We start from the raw sequence: 24,065 nt of genomic DNA, 5'->3' as shown, positions 1-24,065 counted from the left end.
TTTTTTTGTTCTTTCTCTAATTGCTTTAGGTGTAAGGTGAGGTGGTTTATTTGAGATGTTTCTTGTTTCTTGAGGTAGGATTGTATTGCTAAAAACTTCCCTCTTAATACTGCTTTTGCTGCATCCCATAGATTTTGGGTTGTCGTGTCTCCATTGTCATTTGTTTCTAGGTAGTTTATGATTTCCTCTTTGATTTCTTCAGTGATCTCTTGGTTATTTAGTAGTGTATTGCTTGGTCTCCATGTGTTTGTATTTTTTACAGATTTTTTCCTGTAATTAATATCTAGTCTCATAGCATTGCGGTCGGAAAAGATACTTGATAAAATTTCAATTTCCTTATATTTACCAAGGCTTGATTTGTGACCCAAGATATGATCTGTCCTGGAGAATGTTCCAAAAGCACTTGAGAAGAAAGTGTATTCTGTTGTTTTTTGATGGAGTGTCCTATAAATATCAATTAAGTCCATCTTGTTTAATGTCTCATTTAAAGCTTGTGTTTCCTTATTTATTTTCATTTTGGATGATCTGTCCATTGGTGAAAGTGGGGTGTTAAATTCCCCTACTATGATTGTGTTACTGTCGATTTCCCCTTTTATGGCTGTTAGCATTTGCCTTATGTATTGAGGTGCTCCTATGTTGGATGCATAAATATTTACAATTGTTATATCTTCTTCTTGGATTGATCCCTTGATCATTATGTAGTGTCCTTCTTTGTCTCTTGTAATGGTCTTTGTTTTAAAGTCTGTTTTGTCTGATATGAGAATTGCTACTCCAGCTTTCTTTTGATTTCCATTTTCATGGAATATCTTTTTCCATCCCCTCGCTTTTAGTCTGTGTCCCTATGTGTGAACTAGGTCTCTTGTTGACAGCATGTAGTGGGTCTCTTGTAGACAGCATATATATCTTGTTTTAGTATCCATTCAGCTAGTCTATGTCTTTTGGTTGGAGCATTTAATCCATTTACATTTAAGGTAGTTATCAATATGTAGGTTCCTATTACCATTTTCTTAATTGCTTCCGGTTTGTTATTATAGGTCTTTTCTTTCTCTTGTGTTTCCTGCCTAGAGAAGTTCCTTTAGTATTTGTTGTAAAGCTCGTTTGGTGGTGCTGAATTCTCTTAGCTTTTGTCGAATCTGAGTGAGATCCTTGCTGGGTAGAGTAATCTTGGTTGTAGGTTTTTCTCTTTCATCACTTTAAATATGTCCTGCCACTCCCTTCTGGCTTGCAGAATTTCTGCTGAAAGATCAGCTGTTAAACTTATGGGGATTCCCTTGTATGTTATTTGTTGTTTTTCCCTTGCTGCTTTTAATACTTTGTATTTAATTTTTGATAGTTTGATTAATATGCCTTGGTGTGTTTCTCCTTGGCTTTATCCTGTATGGGACTCTCTGTGCTTTCTGGACTTGATTGACCATTTCCTTTCCCATATTAGGGAAGTTTTCAACTATAATCTCCTTAAATATTTTCTTTTTCTCTTTTTCTTCTGGGACCCCTATAATTCGAATGTTGGTGCATTTAATGTTGTCCCAGAGCTCTCTGAGACTGTCCTCAATTCTTTTCATTCTTTTTTCTTTATTCTGCTCTGCGGTAGTTATTTCCACTATCTTATCTTCCAGGTCACTTACACGTTCTTCTGCATCAGTTATTCTGCTATTGATTCCTTCTAGAGAATTTTTAATTTCACTTATTGTATTGTTCATCATTGTTTGTTTGCTCTTTAGTTCTTCTAGGTCCTTGTTAAACGTTTCTTGTATTTTCTCCATTCTATTTCCAAGATTTGGGATCATCTTTACTATCATTACTCTGAATTATTTTTCAGGTAGACTGCCTATTTTCTCTTCATTTGTTTGGTCTGGTTGATTTTTGCATTGCTCCTTCATCCTCTGTGTGTTTCTCTGTCTTCTCATTTTGCTTAACTTACTGTGTTTGGGGTCTCCTTTTCGCAGGCTGCAGGTTTTAGTTCCCGTCGATTTTGGTGTCTGCCCCCAGTGGCTAAGGTTGGTTCAGTGGATTGTGCAGGCTTCCTGGTAGAGGGGACTAGTGCCTGTGTTCTAGTGCATAGGGCTGGATCTTGTCTTTCTGGTGGGCAGGACTGCATCCTGTGGTGTGTTTTGAGGTGTCTGTGACCTTATTATGATTTTAGGCAGCCTCTCTACGAATGGGTGGGGTTGTGTTCCTGTTTTCCTAGTTGTTTGGTATAGGGTGTCCAGCCCTGTAGCTTGCTGGTCGTTGAGTGGACCTGGGTCTTAGCATTGAGATGGAGGTCTCTGGGGGAGCTTTCGCCATTTGATATTACGCGGAGCTGGGAGTTCTCTAGTGGACCAATTGCCTGAATTTCCTCTCCCATCTCAGAGGCACAGGCCTGACACCCGGCCGGAGCACCAAGACCCTGTCAGCCACACGGCTGTAGTCCTCCCCTTGGTGCTCTGCGGCACAATCAGGAGAAAACTCTGAGTTCCTGGCTTCTCCCTTTGGTGCTTTCCAAGTCACCCCGATTCTGCCTCCAAAAAGTCCTCTCTCCTTTCCTTCCCTTCTTTCTTGTTAAATTCTATATTTTTATTTATGTAGTTTCAAATATTTGCTACCTGTCCTACATTTTATTCATTGTACTATCTTTTGATTTTTCTTGAAACTTCACTCAGAAGGCCAGGCATTAAAGTTATTTGTAAATCTATTTATTTGGTGATGGGGTCCTTCTGCTTAGGAGAATTCAGGACACGGCTATGTTTTCTATATTTTTCTGTATTTTCTCCTATCTTCTAATACTTTGAGATCTTCAGCCAAGGAACTACTTTTTTATGATTGTCAACAGTTTCCATTCACAAAAGGTGCACAGACGTGCTTTTTTGGGCATGAAGTCTTCAGAAGAGAACATTCTACAAACGTAGACTGGACATACAATGCAGTTTTTTGCATTATTTCTCCTTTGGGATAGAATCCACCAAATTCCATTATTAGTTTAGGTGGCAAAGTAATGAGTGCTTTTGAGTTATTTGCCCCTCTCTGCATCTAAAGCAGTGTGCAATGTAGGCATTAGAAAGCTGTTGTACTCTACAGAGATGCTGAGGGTGTTGTTCCCGTGCTGTGGCTGAGGACTGGCTGCTTGTTTCCCTTTTCTACAGAGACAAGTGAACTTGCAATCAAAATGGGCAATTCAGAAAAGGAAGAATAAAAAGGAAGTAGCCATGTTTTTCTCTTAATTATCCCATTAGACTGCAGCAATTTAGTAAGGTCTGGCGCTTGATTGCGTTCCTTGTCTCCTGAGGAATAGGAGCATTTCCCGTCGTGGCTTGGCTATTGATGCAAAGATTCTGTGAAAACCTTGTTCTTGTCTCATTCTTTCTCTGCCTCATTAACTTGTTCATTTTAATGACTACATCTTCATAAAGTCTAACATTTCAATATCAAATGTTCTGTTCTTAAATTAAGCATTAAAAAATAAGGAAGGGAGGGTTGATCACCATACAGTCTGTCCTTATCTATTTCAACACTTACAATGATTCCACTTCATTATTTGAGAGATGTGCAGGGGTTTACGTATCCCTGTGTCCTTACCATCTATTAATACAACTCCACTTTCCTTTGTCCCTGTATTTGACACACATTTATTGAGCTCTTTCAATGTTCAAGGCCCTGGAGAGAGGCTTTGAGGAAAAGAAGGAGAAGTATCGAACCCTCCTAAAAAGAGCATGTATCTCATTCCCTACATGGGATCAACTTTGAGGAAACCCTGATGAAGAAAGATAACACACACTAACGTAAAGGAGAAAAGACTTGAATAAAGGCCTGGAAGACTAGGAGTAGACACAGGAAATGAAAAGTATATTCGGGGGATTCACCAGACTTGTCTTCAATAACTTGTTAAGCTCTATATTTATATACTTTTCTCTATATTCATTATATCTGCAATTAAAAAATATCAATAAGATTAACGTATACTGGTAATGCTTCAAAAGGAAAGACAGGAGTATAGTTACCAAAAAATGATTGGATGCTCTTAGGAAGCTAAGGACAATTAATTTTCAGGAAGACAATTAAATTGGTATCTCATTTCAGTATAATTTAGACCCATAGTAAGATTAGAAGATATTCAGGTATGATTTTATTATTCTCCCCAAAGAACAGAAATATGGCCTGTGTGTAGGTGTCATTAATTAGCTTTCTCTTATACCCTACTCTAAATGCAGTCTGTCAACATTAATTTTTTATGTCATCCAAGTTAACAGATGTTGAATATTTGATCAATTAAATATGCTAGCTTGTTTTACATGGGAACAAATACCTCTTTGTCCTATGCAATTGATCTTTTTCATCTAAATTAGGTCTTTACAACATCCATAAAAAATTTGATCTGTATAATTCCAATCTATCTAGATTATTTAAAATTTTTTGATTTTATGTCAATTATTCACTCTACCTATAAGGTTTTTTACTCACCATTTACTAAATTATTCAATAAGTATTTATTACGTGCTTCCTATGTGCTAGACACTATTTTAGGTGCTGAGGAGATAGCAATAAACAAGACAAAGTTTCCTACCTTCATGGGACTTAAATTATAGGAGGGGAGACACATAGTAGAAAGAAGACAGAGAAGAAGACAGTACATACGAACTGTGGAGACAAATAAACTAGAATAAAGGGTTTAGGGGATGTAGAGGCCTCTAGGTACTGGTATCAGCCTTGTGTTTGGAGAGGAATGGTGATGAGGTCAGTGGCTCTAGCAGAGGGAAGGGAAGAGGCAGGATATGAATACAAAGATATGAAGAGAGCTGTGCCCTGAGGGCCCTTGTGGACCGTGGGAAGGCTTTGGCTTTTACTCTGCATAAGATGAGAAGCCATTGGAGAGTTTAGGTCAAGTTGTAACATACCTAACGCACATTTTAATAGATTTTACATTTTTAAAAAGTTGTGCTGAGAATAGATTGAAGAGGTGCAAGAGTAGAAACACGCAGATGTGCTGACTATTGCAGTAGTCCTGGCAAAATGATACTGGTTTGGACCAGGTGGTAGCACTGGAAGTTGTGAGAAGTGGTCAGATGCTGAATATATTTTGAAGGTTGGATTATGTAACTTGTTGACTGGGTATGAAGTGTGAGCAAAAGAGAATTCCAAGTTGAGTCCACGGTTTGAAGCCTGAGCAAGCAGAAGGGTGGAGTTGCTGTCTACTGAGATGGGGAAGGCTGCAAAGAGAAGGCTTGCAGGTGGGAGTTAGGAGCTGTGTTATATTTGACATGTTTAACAGACATACAAGTGGAGACATTAAGTAGACAGTTGAATAACTGAGTCTGGAGTTTAGGGGGAGAAGTTCTGGCTGGAAATATAAATCTGAAAGTCATCAGCGTATAGATGGCTTTTAAACCCAAGAAACGACATTGAAGCACGTAGGGAACTAGTGCCCAGAGAAGAGGTGATCTCCCAGGACAAAGCTCTGGAGAATGCAAATGCTGACAGGCCCAAGAGTTGAAGAAGAATCAGCAGAAGAGAGTAAAAATGTGTAGCCAGTGTAGTAGGAGGGTGTGAGACATGCTCTCCTGTATTTGATCAGGGTGGCTCACTGCACAAGTATTTTCAATGAACCCTTTGTGTGTTACTGAATCTTTCCTTTTTCTACGCACTACAGCATTACAGCTACGAAACACCTCCCTGTACCCTTCTCCTTCCATTCCATTCTCTCTCCCCGCAGAGGTCACCGCCACTCTTTTAACGTTGATATTTATTATCCTCGTGCGATATTTTCGTATTTAAGTATAAGGAAGTAATTTTGTACTATATACATGTGTTCACATATATATGTATATATGCATATAATATTATTTTCCAGGTTTTTCAGCTTTTTCTGTGCAACCTGTACATTGCCTTCACACCTCTTGGCTTGTGTTTGCTTAGTAGTATATTTTTAACATGTTGTTACATGTAGTTTGGGGTCATTTTTTAAAATGTGATACCACATTTTATTTTAAGAATATGCTACACTATATTTCCCCAAACACTTTATGCAGGACATTTATGTTTCCAATTTTTGCTGTTTCCAACAATGATGCTGCAGACATTCACATGCTATCTTTAATGTACCGATGTGTGTGGCTTTCTCTAGCATAAAAGTTCAGAAGTGAAGTTGCTGGTTATACGGTATGTGCATCTTTATCTTATTGAATGTCATTATATTCTCTTCAAAGCGGCTGTGCCAGTTTCCACTGCTATCAGCAGTGAAGGACAGTTCCCTTTGCTGGACTCCTCAGCGATCCTTAGATCTGATGGGACCAAATAACATCCATTGCTGTTTTAATGTTCTTTTTTCTGAGTACCCATGAAAATAAATTCACATTCTCAAAAGTTTACTGTCCTTTGGGGTTTCCTCTTCTGTGAATGGCCTGATCATATCTTTGTCCATTTTTTGATTTTGTTTGCTAATGCTCTACAAATGGGAAAATTCACATTAAATTCTGGTTTTTGCTTTTGTTGAAAAAACAAGATCTGGAAGTAGCCACCAGCTTTTTTACAAGGCAAGAGTTGATGGGAACTCTTGAGCTGAAGCATACACTTTTCACTTTGCCACAGTCTGAAATACTCCTAATTGCATTACTACTAGCCTACTTCACTCATTTATTCTAATCTACCTGACCCCAAGAGGCATCTGAATGGGGGATCCTGTCTTAGAACCACCTGAACCAAGGTAGGGATCCAGGATTAATAGGGTTTCTCTTGAAAATATTGTTTAACAAGGTTAAACACGTAGGAATGCTATTCTTAAAAAAAAAAAAAAAAAAAAAAACCCAAAACCCCTTAGTTTATTTTACAGACATATCCCTGCTTTAGGTAATTCCAAAGCATGAAAATCCAGATTTTTAAAAGCAGAAGGTGATTATTCTCCCTGTTCTAAATACTTCTGTAGGTGGATTTTAAAATTTATCAAAACTCACTATGGGATTTCTTTTAACAAAGCAACCTCCCCTAATGCACGTAAAACATGCATTATTATTCATTCAACATAAACTTAACAACCTACCATTACCGCCCGTTTTCTAAAAACATCTATTATGGGAAATTACATGTACACTTAGATTGTGACAACATCTTCAGCTGATTAAAAAAATCATACATTCATTAGCACCTGCCTTACTTAAAGGTTAGAATGATGGCAAAAATAATAGAAAAACTAGAAATGAGAGAAGGAGGAAAAGTATGAGAGGTTTTGAGTGGCAATCAACAAATGAGTTATTCTGGGGCATTTCTTCACTGATAAGAATCTGGGATGCAAGGCTGAGCCCAAGGAAGTGAATTATTTCCCCAGGGCACTATGTCTGCTCTTCTGTTAGCTGCTACCACATAAATATTAATGTCTGTTTTGGGTAGCATAGCCCCAATTACTACACTCACTTCAGGCATGGGTAATGCAGAAAAACAAGATATGATACATTATTAACTTCCTGATGGTCTTTGTACAAAATAAACTTTAAAAATGAATCTACCTAAACTGATTAATTTGTACTACGATGTTATATTGTTATATTATTATTAAAGCAAGTATGAAAAAAATAATCTAAGTTCAAATTGAATACTCTTATCACTTATTTGTTAAATTTCCTTCAACAAATACTTACTGAGTACCTACTATGTGCCAGGAACTAGAAATAAAACCTTCAAAGATCTCTGCTTTGTAGAGCTTATGCAATGCTTGTCCAGCCCATTATATGGCTCTACCGCGTGTGTATTCGGATATATCCTCGGCTACTGCTTACCTGGTATATCTCTACTCCTCTTGGAAGTTTAGTGTTCTTTCTGTCTCCTGTGTTCTTTCTTTCTTGTCATTAGTCAGTCCCAAGAAGTGGCAGAATTAGATGCCTGAGGAAAAAGAGAAAAGAGCGTTCTCTAAAAGTGGTGCCATTTCAGAGAGATACAGAAACAAAGGCAAGACAGGCCCACTTGCTACCATACTCCAGGCACTCGCACTTCATCTTCTCCCAGGGAGACTTCAGAAAGGTACGTGCTATGTCTACATGTTTTGATACTTTCTCCTCTGCTAAGCCAGGACTGTTTAGGGCAACAGCTTGATCTTCATTTGATGATTCCAACAATCACACTCAAAGTCACCAGAAGACACAGGGCAAGAAAATCTAAGGGAAAGAAAGTAGAAGGATTCAGAGGCAAATGAACAAAGAGCAAAAAAATGTAAATGATTGTAAAGATTAGGAAGACTAGCAGTTGGGAGATTGAATTAAGATGACTGGCAGAAGCAAGATGCCTCTGGTCCTGGAACTAACAAGGAAGTTTACCAGTTCCTTAATGGAGAAAAATTTGAAGGCTATTAAGAGTTTAAAGCAGTATTTAAGGATATTAAAGAAGATTTTGAAAATATCCAAGTTTTCTGCTTCCTATACCACATTTGAATTTCTATCTGAAGAAACATTCCCTGTACAGAGTACCTGAAATGCATGATAAAATGTAAACATCATCTTTTTAAAAGCATGGCTGAGCTTTTCAGAATGTTCAGGAAATCACCAGAGACCAGAGCTGTAAGGAATCATGATCTGGAAAGATAAATAAGTGCTGGATAAATAGGTGTTTATTATGGGCATATCTGAAAATTCCTTGTGGTTGAGAAGGTGGATTTTGAAGGTCTGTGCATGCAGAGAACAAAAGTCAAACCTGTGAGCTAGATCAGAGACCAAAACAATCAAAAAGTGGTACTTTTAATGGCAATTAAGCTAGGTAGCTAGACAGACAGCTAGACAGAAGAAATCTCTCCATGGGCAATGCCTAACCATATAAATCTAGACATTCCCCATACAAATTTGAAGCTGTAATTCATAGTAATTATATAACCAAAAAGCCCAAGGTAAATATGAATTTTAAATAGTCCCAAATTACCTACAAGAATGACAAAAATGTCATGAAGAACCTAGGGGTAAGATGGCAGTAAAGACACAGACCTACTAGAGAACGGACTTGAGGATATGGGGAGGGGGAAGGATAAGCTGTGACAAAGTGAGAGAGTGGCATGGACATAGATACACTACCACTACTAGTGGGAAGCAGCCGCATAGCACAGGGAGATCAGCTCGGTGCTTTGTGACCACCTAGAGGGGTGGGATAGGGAGGGTGGGAGGGAGGAAGATGCAAGAGATATGGGAACATATGTATAACTGATTCACTTTGTTATAAAGCAGAAACTAACACATCATTGTAAGGCAATTATACTCCAATAAAGATGTTAAAAAACCTTACACTCATCAAGAACAATAGAAACTGGGAAAATTTTTTAAAAAATCTTTAAAGTCTTGATAGAAAATAGCTGTCACTCTAGAATACCCAGAAAAATGATTGTTTTTATTTGGAATGAGGGAAAAATTAAAGATGCTTTGAAGCATTAGTAACAACAACAAGAATTGAGTTTACCAGTAGCAAACCTTCACTAAAAGAACTTCTAAAATTATACTTCAGGAAGAAGGAAAATGATCCTTGACGCAAAGTCTGAAATTCAGGAGACAACAGTGAGGAAAAAAAAACTGGTAAGGACAAAAACAGAAAAAACAGAAACAAAACAAAACAAAAAAACTGGTAAGGCTGAGGGAAAAACTAAACAACACTGACTGTTAATAATAATAGTAATAATAATAATATCTCACTGTGGAGTTGAAAATATGGGGGGAAAACTACCTCTCAAGAAAGATGGCTCTTGTGCTTTGAGGCAGCAATACTTAAAAGACATAATTTAGACAGTGTCATACTGACACATGAGTAAGTAAACAAAGCAATGAAATAGGAAAGGGAGCCCAGAAAGAGACCAACATGTACGTAGAAACTTGTTATTTGCCTTGGCAGATCAGTGGGGGGAAGATGGACTGTTTAGTATATTGATTTCACAACTGGAAAAAAGCAAATCAAGACCACACCGTGAATTACGACTCACACCATACATAAAATTCAATGCCAGATGGACATACCTGTGGAAAGCAAAACTCCAAAATGCTTGCAAGACAATATAGGAGAATATTCTTCTGCCCTCGATTCACAAAATTATTTCATTTAAGACCATTTACAAAAGCACAGAACATACAGGAAAAGAGTGAAAAATATGTCAACATTTATATCTGGAACTGATTATCATCAAAGACATCATAAAGAGAATAAAAACACAAGCCTCCAGCTGGGAGAAGTTATTTGCAAAACACACAACTGTCAAAGACGAGAAATCAGAACATAGCAAAGACTTCTATAAATCAACCATAAAAAGTCAAACCAAGAGAAAGAACAAAAGGTGGTTCATGGAAGAGTTAACATGAATGGTTTGTGAGCAAATTAAAAGATGCTTAATTGTATTAGCAGTCAAGGAGAAGGAAAATAAAATCACCGTAAAATACCGTCTCACCTCCCACAAACGAGGGAAACAAGAAAATATCTTATTAGAGTACGTGAGGCAACAAGAACACCCTTCGAATACCGGTGAGAGTGGAGATCAGCACAACTTCTTTGGAGACAATTCTCATCCCTTGGTCATGCTTAACAACCCTTTGATGTAGCAGTAACTCTCTAAGGAGTGTGCTCTATGAGTGAGAGAAGAACATACCCCATTTGATACCATGCTTCTACTGTATAATAGAAGTAAAGCAAAAATCACAACATTTGGTATATTCTATTTCTTAGGTGGGTGTTTTATCACTTTTCTGTAAACTGTACCTACATGTTATATATAGCCTTTGGGGGAAAACGAGGTACCTATTAGAAACTATGTATTGTTCTATGTTACAATGCATAAGTAAATCAGTTGGTAAACTGAAATTCTCATTTCATGGTGACTTCATAGCATGGATGTAATGATTCTAAATCTGTCATCTACGTGCAATCCTGTGTCAAAGACTGTCTCCTCCCCACATAGAGATAGATCTTGGAATTGTAAAGATGCCTCCTTCCACTCCAGTTCAGCCCTGCCTCATTAGCTAGCTGAGAAGGAGATTTGTAGTCCCCTGCCCAGTAGAAGCAGATAAGGCACGCAGTTTTCCTGGGCCCTAGACTCTGTGTGGAGGTGTGGCACCTTTGATTTTACACATCCTCAGCTTCTCCTCCAGAGCACACACGCAGCCAGCGTGCCAAGATGTGACCTATTCAGACATCAGTAACCTCACAGAACCTGGAACCACCCTCACTTTAGAACCTCAGATACTGCTTCTGGGTCTGGCTTCTTGTACCAGCCTTCTCCTTCTCTTGCGGTGGACTCTTCTACAGACAGCCTTCCCCCTCCTCACCACCATCACCACTTTTCTCTACCACAAGGCTGCTCAGCTTCCAAGTATTTCAGAAAAGTACATAGCTACTGGAGAGGGAGGATCACTGGTGTCACACACCCAGGCTTTACTTGGGCCCTTCAGGAATAATCCACAACAGGGATATCACCTTTCCTGGTAGAGTGAAAGAAGCGAAGTTCCAGAGTTTGATGGTTTGTATCAGGTTAGAAATTTTCCAACATCTTCAACTGTATTTCAATCCTGACATTGGATTGCTTACTAACTCTTGTAATTATTTTATCTGTCTATTTTGATATGCATCGTTTTAGAATTCTGATAGGGTGGGTTGTGATAGCCCCGGCAAGTAGAGTTAATCATCATTAATGCCAGAGGGTTGCAGAAAACATTGAAAGGGGAGAAGCCGCAAAAAAATTCCCAAACCTCATGCCACCCCTTCAAAAATTATTAATTATACACAACTTAAAAGCTTTCATTTGAAGGTGGTTGATTCACTGTGGCTGTGCCGCTATAATCCCCTTTATCCTTAAGATGTTCCGTGGTCTGACACCAACATCACTTTGGCTTGCAACGAGTTAGTCCTGTTGCTTTTCCAATTTATATAAGACATATTTCCTTCTGAATTGATCCCCCTGGACAGTGGTTTCCAGACTTTTTAGCTTGCAAGTCTGTATTTGATTTGAGGTAGACTCATCGCTTTCAAAGAAGTGTTGAATGCCACATAAATATTTAAAGACGATAAAAAGGAGTTTTGAGAATTTGAGGTCGAGTTCTTATACAGCTAAAAAACATGGTTGAAAGTCACTGACAAAGTGTATAGAAAAGCACAAGAATAGAAGACAGACATGTCCTAATTAGGATGTCAGTGTTTTGGTGTAGAATCTTCCAAAATGAATAACACTGTGCCCATCATTCTCTTAAGTTTGGAATAACAAAGCCGACAGCCCTGCACTGACATCTTCTGTTCCACGTGGGCGAGTCATTCTTTTATTCATTGTGTTATTCATGAATATCATGATCCTAATCTGACTCATATTTCAGTAATTAAAGAAAAACTTAGCTATGCTTCTCAAAAAAAACATGTCTCTGCTTTCAGCTTTTTTTCTTTTCTTTTTTTTTTTTTTTTTTTTTGGTGTGTGTTCTTCATAAACTTTGGGAGTTTTCACAGTAAAGAGGACTATCAGCTGTAGCATCCTCATTAGGGAGATGCATCTGTTTACACTAGCTTTTTTCAGCAAATATAAGAAGTGTATTAAAAATGCAAAATATGATCTCTGTATCTGCCTCTCCTAGAAACTGCTAAATGTTATCATCCATAATGCATAAGAGTTGGTAACTTTTTGCACATTTTCATTTTCTCATTATTTCCTTTCCCAAACTTAGAAAATTAAGTTGGCAGACTGAAATTTCTCAAAAGCTTCAGAAGGTGGTTTCTTGGTCTTTGAGTCATTGACTTAGCATCAAATAAATTGTAGAAGAGGGGAAGAACTTGGTGAACATGATTAATATAAATAACCATATATGTAAGTCCAAATCTCCCCTTTTTCCTCAAATAACCTTTATCAAGGCTCAGACAATTACCATATTTCCCATTCCACTTAGCTTTATGAATTGGCTTCTGTTAGTTAGTTTGAATTACTATTGTTTTCTTTTTAATTATAAAATAATTATTGTTCTTTTTTGAACATCTGAAAAATACAAGAGACTAAAGAAAAATGTTAACATCTGCTGAATATTCCACCTTCTAGAGACAATAAAAAGCTTCTTCACAGCCTAGGGAACAATTAGAATGAAACAGCAACCTACAGAATTGGAGAAAATGTTTGCAAGTCATATAGCTGATAAGGGGTTAATATTCAAAGTATATAAGAAACTCCTTAAACTCAATAGCAAAAAAAAAAAAAAAAAAAAAACCTGATTTTAAAACGAGCAAAGGACTTGAATAGACATTTCTCCGAAGAAGACATACAAATGCCCAAAAGGTGTATGAGAAGATGCCCAACATCACTAACCATGGGGAAACTCACAATAAAACCACAATGAGATATCACCTCATGCCTGTTAGGATGGCTATTATAAAAGAAAAAGATGACAGGTGTTGGCAAGGATGGGGAAGAGGTGGAACCCATATTCACTGCTGGTGGGAATGTAAACTGGTGCAGCCTCTATGGGAAACAGTATAGAGGTTCCTCAAAAAGCTAAAAATAGGGCTTCCCTGGTGGCGCAGTGGTTGGGAGTCCGCCTGCTGATGCAGGGGGCACAAGCAGGGGACACGGGTTTGTGCCCCGGTCCAGGAAGATCCCACATGCCGTGGAGCGGCTGGTCCCGTGGGCCGTGGCCGCTGGGCCTGCGCGTCCGGGGCCTGTGCTCTGCGACGGGAGAGGCCGCGGCAGTGGGGGGCCCGCGTACCGCGAAGAAAAACAAAAACGCAAAAAACTAAAAATAGAAATGCTATATGACCCAGCAATCCCACTGCTGGGTATATATCCAGAAGAATTGAAATGAGGATCTCAAAGAAATATTAGCATTCCCATGTTCATTGCAGCATTATTCACAATAGCGAAGAAGTGGAAACAACCTCCGTGTCCATTGCCAGAGGAGTGGATAAAGAAAATGTGGTTCATTAAACGGGATGTTATTTAGCCTTCGAGAAGGAAATCCTGCCGTTTGCGACAACAGGGATGAACCTGGAGGACACTGTGCTAACTGAAATAAGCCAGTCACAGAAGGACAGATACTGCATGATCCCACTGATCTAAGGCATCTAACCTAGTCAGACACACAGAAGCAGAGAGTAGAATGGTGGTTGCCAGAGGCTAGGAGGGTGGGCGGGATGCGGGACCTGCTGTTCAGGCATAAAACTCATTATGCAAGATAACTGATTAAGTCCTTGAGATTTGCATTGTGCTTAATAGCGCTTACTAACACGGTAGGGTGTCCATACAATTCTGTTGAGAGGGTAGATCTCATGTTAAATGTTCTCACCACAATAAAAAAGAGAGAGGGAGAGACAAATAGATTCTGTCTTAACATTCTCCCTCTCTGTTGAATGTTGTTTTGTTTTCAGAACAAAACATGAGCTCTTTAGTACTGCATTGCCACTGAATTACCTTGAAATGTAAAGTTGATATTTTTTGTGAACTGGCACACTGTTCTTCCTGTTGAATTTTAAAATTTGACTTTGCTGAGGGGAATTTCATTTTCTCTCATCTGAAATTACAAACAGATCTCTTCTGTGCCTGAGTTCAGCATGAAATTGAGGTAATTAAAGATGAGTAAAGCTAAAAGTTCCCTGAGCAAAATCAAAGTAAAAAAAAAAAAAAAAATTTAAAGACTGTTGTGACTGAAGTAGCATTACTCATAAATCTTCTGGGGGTTGTGTTTTTGTCTTTGTTTTAATTTTTTCTCTGTTTTCTTTTTCCGTGTAGGTTTAGATCAACATTCGAATCCAAGAGACTGGCTGGAATGGATTGCAAGCAGGTGGGTTATTGCAGTGGTCTTTTCTTCATTCCTGTAAACGCTTGCTTGTTTGTCGAGCAAATGTTCATTATGTGCCCATGGCGTGCCATTCCACAGCACTAAAACGCCAAGGCATCACATATAGGCAATTGCCAATTTATGAATTCCTAGCCTACTGTCAGTGCCCTCAGCCAGAGACCACCAGGAACCCCTTTGTAGCTGAACAAGTTGGGTTTATTACTCACCACAGCACGGGGGACCACATGACATGGGGAACCGTGGGGCATCTCAGTAAAGTCAGAAGGAACCTGTTACAAGACTTAGGCTTGGATTGGGTGATTGGGAGAGGGTCTAAGGAAGCAGAGTTTGCGCCGGATGGGATGTTGTTAGAAAAAGAGGGTATTTCTAGGTTTGGGTGTTGTATTTGGTTATTTTGGCACAATAACCATGTTTTTTTGTCTGTGTTTAGACAGAATTATGACGTGGTCTTGCTCTGTTTCATTTTATCCTTGTCTCAGGGTGATCTCATCTGGGGTTAGAGATTTTGTTTGTGTCCAACGGGAGAATAAAATGACCTGGCTCTGAATGTCAGACCAGCTTGTAATAGCATTGAGGTCTACCTGTAAAACTCAGTTCCAGATATCGAGGGCTGCTTTTGTCTTTCTTCTGTGCTGGCCTGGCCAGGGATTCTCCTCCTCACTGGCAACAGACCCCTAGAGTCACTCTGTTCCTTCATCCTGCTTTGCTTAGGGTGGCTCACTTTCCAGCCTTGCCTCTGCTGTGGCCACCTGCCCAGGGACTCCTTTCCTGCTCTGTGGCCTGTGCCTGAACAGGAGCACAGTCAAGCCCTCCCACACTGCCTGGATCAGATGAGGAGGCAGGTACACTGCGGGCATCCCTTCCTGGAACTTCAAGGGTCCCGGGCATCCCAGCTCCTCTTTTCTCCTCGCTCCCCACAGTTCATCAATCTCCAATCATCATTCATTCTGCGGACTTGCTACCATGCACTTCTAGTCACCTTCGTTGCCAATACCTTAGGCCAACCTACTGTGCACTTTCAATAGCAGTATTAGCCACCTGGTCTCCCTGCTGTCATCCTTGACCCTTACCACTCCTCCCGTAGACTGCTTCTAGAATAATCTTCCACAAATGCAAATCTGACGCTGTCCTGCCCACCTTTAACTCTCCACGACATTTAAGACAAAGACCAATCTCATTCCAAAGCTTGCCATGATGTGACCTTTACGTCTCTCTCCAACATGTAGCTTTGTCTCACTTTATTCATAGTGCTCTAGCTGCAAGACAGTTCTTTCTGCTACTCACATGGCCTCTATGTGCATATTTCCTCCCATGCCTTGACCTTTACACATGATCTTCCCTCTACTTGGAACCCATCCTTCCTCCTTTTCTCTCCACCCTCCAGTTTATATCTAATTCACCCTTAAAACCTCAGCCTAACCCTGCCTTAAATAAGAAGCCCCAGCCCAAGCAGCTCCCTTGTTGAACACTACCATAACCCACGGTCCCTCTTCATAACACTTAGTGCCCTTTATTATAATCACTCAATGTCTGCTTTGCCCCAAAGACCATTCACTCTGTAAGGAGAAGCTTATCTGAGTGGTTCATAGCTATACCCCAGTGCCTGGCATGCAGTGGATGCTCATCATAATATTTGTTGAGTATGTGAACATATTAATCCATTCATTAAATTTGGCATACAAATAAAAATGCTATAGTAAGTGCTACTACATTATATATCACTGTTAGTCCTAAGGCCTGTTTTAAATTTGATAAAGAGGATTATACAAGCTATCTAGGGAAATTGACTTATGTCAAATACTGTTCTGTGGGAAGATGGGACCTGAATTCTGGTCAAAAAAAAATCATAAATAACTTTCCATAACACATCTCAATTATAGTAGGTGGGCTGTCCATGATTTCTCACGTATCTTTGTAGTAAATTCTATTTTCTGTTGTGCCATTTAATTTTTATATTTTTTGTCTCCTTTCTCTTCACATAGATCATAGGAACCTTGAAGACAAGGAATACATCTCTCATTTATTTGTATTTTCTAAAATTCCAAGCAGTTTCAGACATACACCAGGACTAGGGTAAATGTTGGTCTATTAGATTTGATTTCTGCCCTTAATGAATTGGGCTTGCTTAATAAGATAATCAGTTTCGGGCTTCCCTGGTGGCGCAATGGTTGAGAGTCCGCCTGCCGACGCAGGGGACACGGGTTCATGCCCCGGTCCGGGAAGATACCACATGCCGCGGAGCGGCTGGGCCCGTGAGCCATGGCCGCTGAGCCTGCGCGTCTGGAGCCTGTGCTCCGCAACGGGAGAGGCCACAACAGTGAGAGGCCCGCGTACCGCAAAAAAAAAAAAGAAAAAAAAAAAGATAATCAGTTTCCATGAAATAAATGACATCTGCTTCCTTTTGGTCTTGTGAATTATTGCTCATTCATTATTCATTTGGCCACTCACTGTTTATAGGACCTTTGCATATGGCTCTATGTTAAGTATTTGTTGTACAATACAAAGGAAAAGCAGCTGTCTTCAGGGGTTAGTAAATAAATTGATAATCATAATGTGAGATAAATGTTAATGGTATATAAACACAGAAGAAGCATCAACTCTGACTAAGGGAGTATATGAGGTCTTAAAGAGGGGGGAGGAGAGTGTGCCCAAGTTATTGTTTCCAACAGCATAGAGGTATACAAGAGTAGGGGAGTTGGGGCCTTCCCTGGTGGCACAGTGGTTGAGAATCCGCCTGCCAATGCAGGGGACATGGGTTCTAGCCCTGGTCCAGGAAGATCCCACATGCCGTGGAGCAACTAAGCCTGTGCACCACAACTACTGAGCCTGCGCTCTAGAGCCCGCAAGCCACAACTACTGAAGCCTGCGCACCTAGAGCCCGTGCTCTGCAACGAAGAGCAGACCCCGCTTGCTGCAACTAGAGAAAGCCCGTGTGCAGCAATGAAGACCCAATGTAGCCAAAATAATAAATAAATATATTAAAAAAAAAACAACAAGAGTAGGGGAGTTGATTGGCATCCAGGGTACAGGTAGGCTAATAGTAGAGAATAAATTGGGAAAAGTATGTTGGATCTGTCTTTGGACTGTGAGCTATATTGTTATGATTTCATCCTGTCAAGTGGTGTGTAGATGCCATAATGTGCCACCCAGATCCCCCTTCAAAAATAAAAGATTTAACTTCACCAACTGCTTCCAGCAGAAAGCCCTCAGCCCTCCCTAACTGGCCCCCCTCCAGGGACTGCCTCAGCTGAAGGAGGCCATCTCATCAAAGGTCATGCCTCCTTCTCATGGTGGCCCACACTCAATGACTGACTGACATGGGCAATAAAGCCTGGTTCCTTGACCCCAACTCAGGACAACTCAGATGGGTTATCCCAACCTCAGAACTCCTCAGATGAGGCCCCATGGAGACAGATTCTCAGTGTCACTTCTCCCCCTGCTTAATTCTGCAATTTTTTCTTCCTTTCCATCAGTGTTGATCCTAAAACCATTCCCTAATAAAACTCCTACACAGTAACAGAGTTTCCAAGTCTTCTTACCTAGGAAACCAACCTGCAACAGGTGGTGGTAGGGAGTCATCAAGGGGTCTTAAGCAAGAAAGTGATACAACCAAATATATATATTTTTTAACATGAGCTTTCCTGCACTTACGAACACTAAGTTTTAAAGAAAAATGCACATCAATTAATTTATTTCATTAGGGATTATTCCTATAGGGCTGAAAAAGCTGGTATGGCAGATGCAAAAACATGTAGTGTGGATATTTTTCAGTGATGGATCATTTCTCTTCATTACTGACACCGTATTCATCTTTTCAGGTTTTTTTTTTTTTTTTTTTTGCGGTACGCAGGCCTCTCACTGTTGTGGCCACTCCCGTTGCAGAGCACAGGCTCCGGACGCGCAGGCCCAGCGGCCATGGCTCACAGGCCCAGCCGCTCCACGGCATGTGGGATCCTCCCGGACTGGGGCACGAACCCGTGTCCCCTGCATCGGCAGGTGGACTCTCAACCACTGCGCCACCAGGGAAGCCCCAATTTTGATTTTTTTTATTCTAACAAATCCTAACATCTTGTGTAATTCTCTGCAATAAACCCTCAGTGTATGAAGAAACAATTCTGAATGACATAGAATAGTATTCTGGATAATGAAAGTGCTGGATGTAGAAGTTGAACTCATGATGATAAAGGAAAGAAAGAAAGTCTTATCGAAATTAAGTCATTCAAATATATTGGAACTTTATGATTTTTGCAACATGATTATCATTGTAAAGTGCTCACAATTTCTCTTAGGAATAAAAACGTGAGTTGTATCTGACATATATTTTGCCTGTAAAATTTATACCTGAGATAATCTGTTCAGTTAACTGCGTTATGTTTCACTTGAGTCATCCAAATTACGTTAGTGAAAAGTAAATTACTCTAAAATGCAAATTTATTCAGCGTTTTATAAGTGTATTCTACTGTCCTTCATATTAAATGATGATATATTGAATGATGAATAGGGATTAATTTTTTTATGTTGAAAATTACAGTTTTTTTCATAAATACAATTCTCAAAGGTTTTTTTTTTTTGCTTGACTTTGTGTCACAAATCCTCTTTCCACTTTTAAGATGATAACCCTTTTAATGTTTTACTATCACCTTTTGTCAAGAAAGACTCTAAAGTATTAAAATAAAATTCTCAGTAACCTTTTAAATAAATCTCCCTCATCCACACAAATGCTTAAATCTTGTTTCTGTGAGATAAGATGATTCTCAAAATTTGGAACAGTACTGAATCAGTTATTCTTTTAAAAATACATTAATAAACATCTGGAACTTATGATAATCTGAGGGAAAAGAGTGGGGTACTTGGAAACAGCAGCAATTTGTTCTCTTCTCCTTGACATTTACAAATATTTGATGGCTTCAATTCGTCCTGAGGTGTGTTAGCAATTAGAGAAATTCTAGAATCTCTTAAGGCAGACATTGCATAATAATTTGTTTTGCAGTATCTCCCGTCTAAATTGTGACCGCTACAGGGTTCAGAAATACTGAGTGAACTGTGGGATAGATCCATATAAGTCTACGCGTACAAGGAATGAAGAGGGTTCTTGGAAGGAAAATCATTCCAAGAGAAGGAGTTGGACACGAAAAGGTTGACAAAACCTTAGTTACTGAAGGTAAGAGCAAGTCTGCATTCAGCATGGTGTCCCTGTCCCACCTCATTTCCTGTGCCAGCATGAGGACTAATGCCTGAGGGAGTAAAATGGAGACCCCCCCCCCAATGACAGGGGGAAACACAGAACAGGGAGGAGCCATCCTGCTCTTTGAACTAGACACAGCCTTTTGACAACTGCAGCACTCCAGTGCTTTGCCTTGGGGCGGAGGAGAATCTGGAGAAACTGGCATGAGAGAATTTCCACTCTTCGAAGCCTAGGGAACCCCAGGGGTGCCTTCAGGAGACTGTTGTGCCTGCAGCATGTAGAAAACTCCCATGAAAGTAAAAGTGGTTGTACTCAGCACTAAGGAGCCAAAGCAGGGGAGGAAGGAAACAGGATCACCAACACAGCAGCCGACCCCATGGTGTTTGGATTTATGGGAACTCATGTGAGACACTCCCAACGACACGTGAGAAGGAAAAGTCAAGGGTTGGGTCTTCCATTAGTAGGTCTGGATGGGTTTTATTTATGACCAATCTCTGTAACTTCCTTATAATAGATTCTCAATAACGGTAGATTGAATGAATAATGTAAAGGTAATCTGATAATTTTCAACAGAGGTGGAAGAAAGAACTGAGAATACCGAAGGGCAACTGCAACCCTTATTCAGTATGATTCTGCATTGGTTTACCTAATCTGTCTTTAGGATTTAAACATTTGGAAGACAGAATTAAAAGGATGCATTTTTCAATCATCTGATCGTGGAACAAAACAATCCCATTGTGTAGAATCTAAACAATTTTGGTCATAGTAAAGTCAAAGAATTTTAAAAGCTAGTGTAAATGTTGGGGAAAACTTCTTGTTTTCCCATTTTATACCTAGGATGATACATCAGGAATGTGTTTTATGTCTTAGAATAATTCCCTGATTATCAAGTTCTACATATAAAGATTTTACTTTGTAGTTCTTTTGCTGTCAAAGTTTAATAAATTCTGATGTTTAAAAAATATCTTGAGGGGCTTCCCTGGTGGCGCAGTGGTTGAGAGTCCGCATGCCGATGCAGAGGACACGGGTTCGTGCCCCGGTCCGGGAGGATCCCACATGCCGCGGAGCGGCTGGACCCGTGAGCCATAGCCGCTGGGCCTGCGCGTCTGGAGTCTGTGCTCCGCAACGGGAGAGGCCACGGCAGTGAGAGGCCCGCGTACCGAAAACAAACAAACAAAAAACAAAAAAAAATCAAAATTGTATTTGAGTAGATGGCAACAATAATATTAACTATCTGCATTTCCAATTCCAGATAGTTAGGACTACTTGATTTTTAAAGACATATAAGGAAGAAGTCTACAACCTCCCTGTATCACCATTTCCAGCAATGAACAGCCCATATTGCAGGAAGTTTGACACAAGTGCTGGTTTTGATTTACAGACTTACACCCTGTGTTTCTTTAAAAAAAGTAAGTTAATGTTATCACCTTGTCTTTTCTTGAAGGCCTGGGGGTTAAAAGCCTAGGAGAGAGAAGTCAAAAGGTTGGTGATGTCTAACAGAAGCAAGATCTGCACAGAAAAGCAGCAGTGCACTAAGACATTTTATTTAGTTTGAATTTGGAAGTGGTCTTAAAAGAGCTTAGAATGCTTAAGAAAGAATGATCATTTTTTTTTTTTTTAACTTGGAACTATACAACCCTATTTGGAGCAATTGGACTAATATTGCTACGAGCCAACTGGGTCTTTACAAGCGGAGTTCATTGAATCTATGCTACTCATAGATTTCTAGACAAGTCTCCCTTACGCCTTACCACTTGAACACATGTTCAACACATGAACAGCTCATTCTTACTTTTAGCAGATACAGAAATAGTTATAAATTCTAGACCAAGGTGACAAAATATTTAAATTATACATGCTAGGCTTGTACCTTCCAGAGACCACTTAACTTAAAATGTATATGACTGTTAAGGTTTTTATGGGGGGAGGGTGTATGAAACATATGCACACATTTGCAACATATATGTCTTTTAACCTCCAGATTTTGAGAATACTTCTAGCAATGTGAGCTGTATTTTTTTGCTTTTGGTCTACCTGATTTCAACATTAAGCCATGTGTAAAAATTAACTGTAATGACATTTATAGGTCTCCAGGTAGCATTATGAGAAATTTAAAATTAGTGTATATTTTTAAATATAGCATTAGCAACATTGTCAGTCGATAGTAAATGATAAAAAGAAAATCTTTTGCAAGTTTCCCCATGTTTCCATCAATAAAATATAACTACTTATTTGAGATGTCCATACTCTTTTCAATTGAAAATATTTTTGTAAGAAAAGAATTCTTCCTTCATATTTTCATGCATTTAACTTATTATTTAATAAATAATCTATTAATTTATTAAATATTTATAACATGTTACAGTGTTTAATATTCATTAATGTATTATTATTATATTCATTTAATTTAGTTCTTTGCAGAATTTTAATGACCATGGTCTTTGTGGGCTCCTCTGTTGATGTATAATTTATACAGTTTTAAATTTTATAAGGATACTTTGTAAGAAGCATGTGCTCAGTTTTGTTCATTGGGACCAAATATATTTTTGTGGTGCTCATATTTTCACGATTCTCACAAGCCATTTTTTAACGTAGAAAGGCAATTTTAACATGATTTGTGTTGATTTCCAGAAATCCAGGAAGTTTAAGCAGATTTAAACATTCACTTCATACCATTTCACAATGAACCTCATGCTGCGGCCAGTTGCATTTAAATCTTATGACAATTCTCATGACAAGAATTTGTTCTGTGATTTGAATGTTTTGTGTTTGAACTTGATTTTTGGTTTTGAACACGATAAACCATTATTTTAATCCTCATTTCTGGTTATTATGCCTTTGATTCAGTAAGGAACTCTCATTCATTAGTCATTAATTCTTAATTTTATGGACCAAGCAATTTAATTGTGCATCTCTAAAATAAATACGGTGAAGTTGAAAATATTCTCTGAGGAAAAACGTACTAATGTTTACTAGCAAATTTACTAATAATTACTGGTATACCGGGCTTCCCTGGTGGCGCAGTGGTTGAGAGTCCGCCTGCTGATGCAGGGGACACGGGTTTGTGCCCTGGTCCGGGAAGATCCCACATGCCGTGGAGCGGCTGGGCCCGTGAGCCATGGCCGCTGAGCCTGCGCGTTCGGAGCCTGTGCTCCGCAACGGGAGAGGCCACAACAGTGAGAGGCCCACGTACCGCAAAAGAAAAAAAAAAAATAATAATAATAATAATTACTGGTATACTACCATTAATGAACTATTACAGATCAAATGCAAAAGATACAGTTCATACATTACATCTTCTTTTAATAAAAATACATCTCGGGGGCTTCCCTGGTGGCGCAGTGGTTAAGAGTCTGCCTGCCAATGCAGGGGACACGGGTTCGTGCCCTGGTCTGGGAGGATCCCACATGCCACGGAGCAACTAGGCCCGTGAGCCACAACTACTGAGCCTGCGCGACTGGAGCCTGTGCTCCGCAACAAGAGAGGCCGCAACAGTGAGAGGCCTGTGCACCGTGATGAAGAGTGGCCCCCGCTCGCCGCAACTAGAGAAAGCCCATGCACAGAAACGAAGACCCAACACAGCCAAAAAATAAATATAAATAAATAAGTAAATATTAAAAATATATATAAAATAAAAAAATTAAATAAAAAATAAAAATAAAAATACATCTCTAATACACAACATATTCTTTTGGGTGTGACAAACCTTAATACACCCTCTCAAATGATGGCTCATTTCTCCTGTCAAAATCCTAACTTTACCACTGGGTATTTTGGGATATGTTACTTAACTTCTCTGTGCCTCAGTTTGCTTACCTGTAAAATGGGGATAATAGTAGTACCAATTCATGGGCTGCTGTCAAAATTTATATTCGTTTTCTATTGCTGCTGTAAATAATTATCACAAGTTTAGCTTCTTAAAGTAACACCCATTTACTATATCTCACAGTTCTCTAGGTCAGAATTCCAGGTAGAACATGGCTCAGCTGGGTCCTGTGCTTAGAGTTTCACAAGGGCAAAAACAGCAAAACTATGTTCCTTTCCAGAGGTTCTAGGGATGAATCTGCTCCTGAGCTCATTCAGCTTGTTAGCTGAGTTCAGTTCTTTGCAGTTATAGGACTAAGGTCCTCCCTTCCTTG

The 24,065-nt window shown here is 39.3% G+C and overlaps 1 long non-coding RNA gene across 1 annotated transcript in view; it reads right to left on the bottom strand.

Moving 5' to 3' along the window:
- The window catches only part of LOC137229054 (uncharacterized), a 206,380-nt gene that overhangs the window by 12,874 nt on the left and 169,441 nt on the right, over nucleotides 1-24,065 (bottom strand). The window contains exon 4 of the long non-coding RNA XR_010945516.1: nucleotides 7,743-7,845. This is a non-coding gene — a long non-coding RNA (uncharacterized lncRNA). The remainder of the gene's footprint in view (nucleotides 1-7,742; nucleotides 7,846-24,065) is intronic.

Source organism: Pseudorca crassidens, chromosome 8 (assembly GCF_039906515.1).
Source record: "Pseudorca crassidens isolate mPseCra1 chromosome 8, mPseCra1.hap1, whole genome shotgun sequence".
Classification (NCBI taxonomy): domain Eukaryota; kingdom Metazoa; phylum Chordata; class Mammalia; order Artiodactyla; family Delphinidae; genus Pseudorca; species Pseudorca crassidens.
Note: the sequence above shows the minus strand (reverse complement) of the source record. Positions and strands in the feature narration are given on the sequence as shown.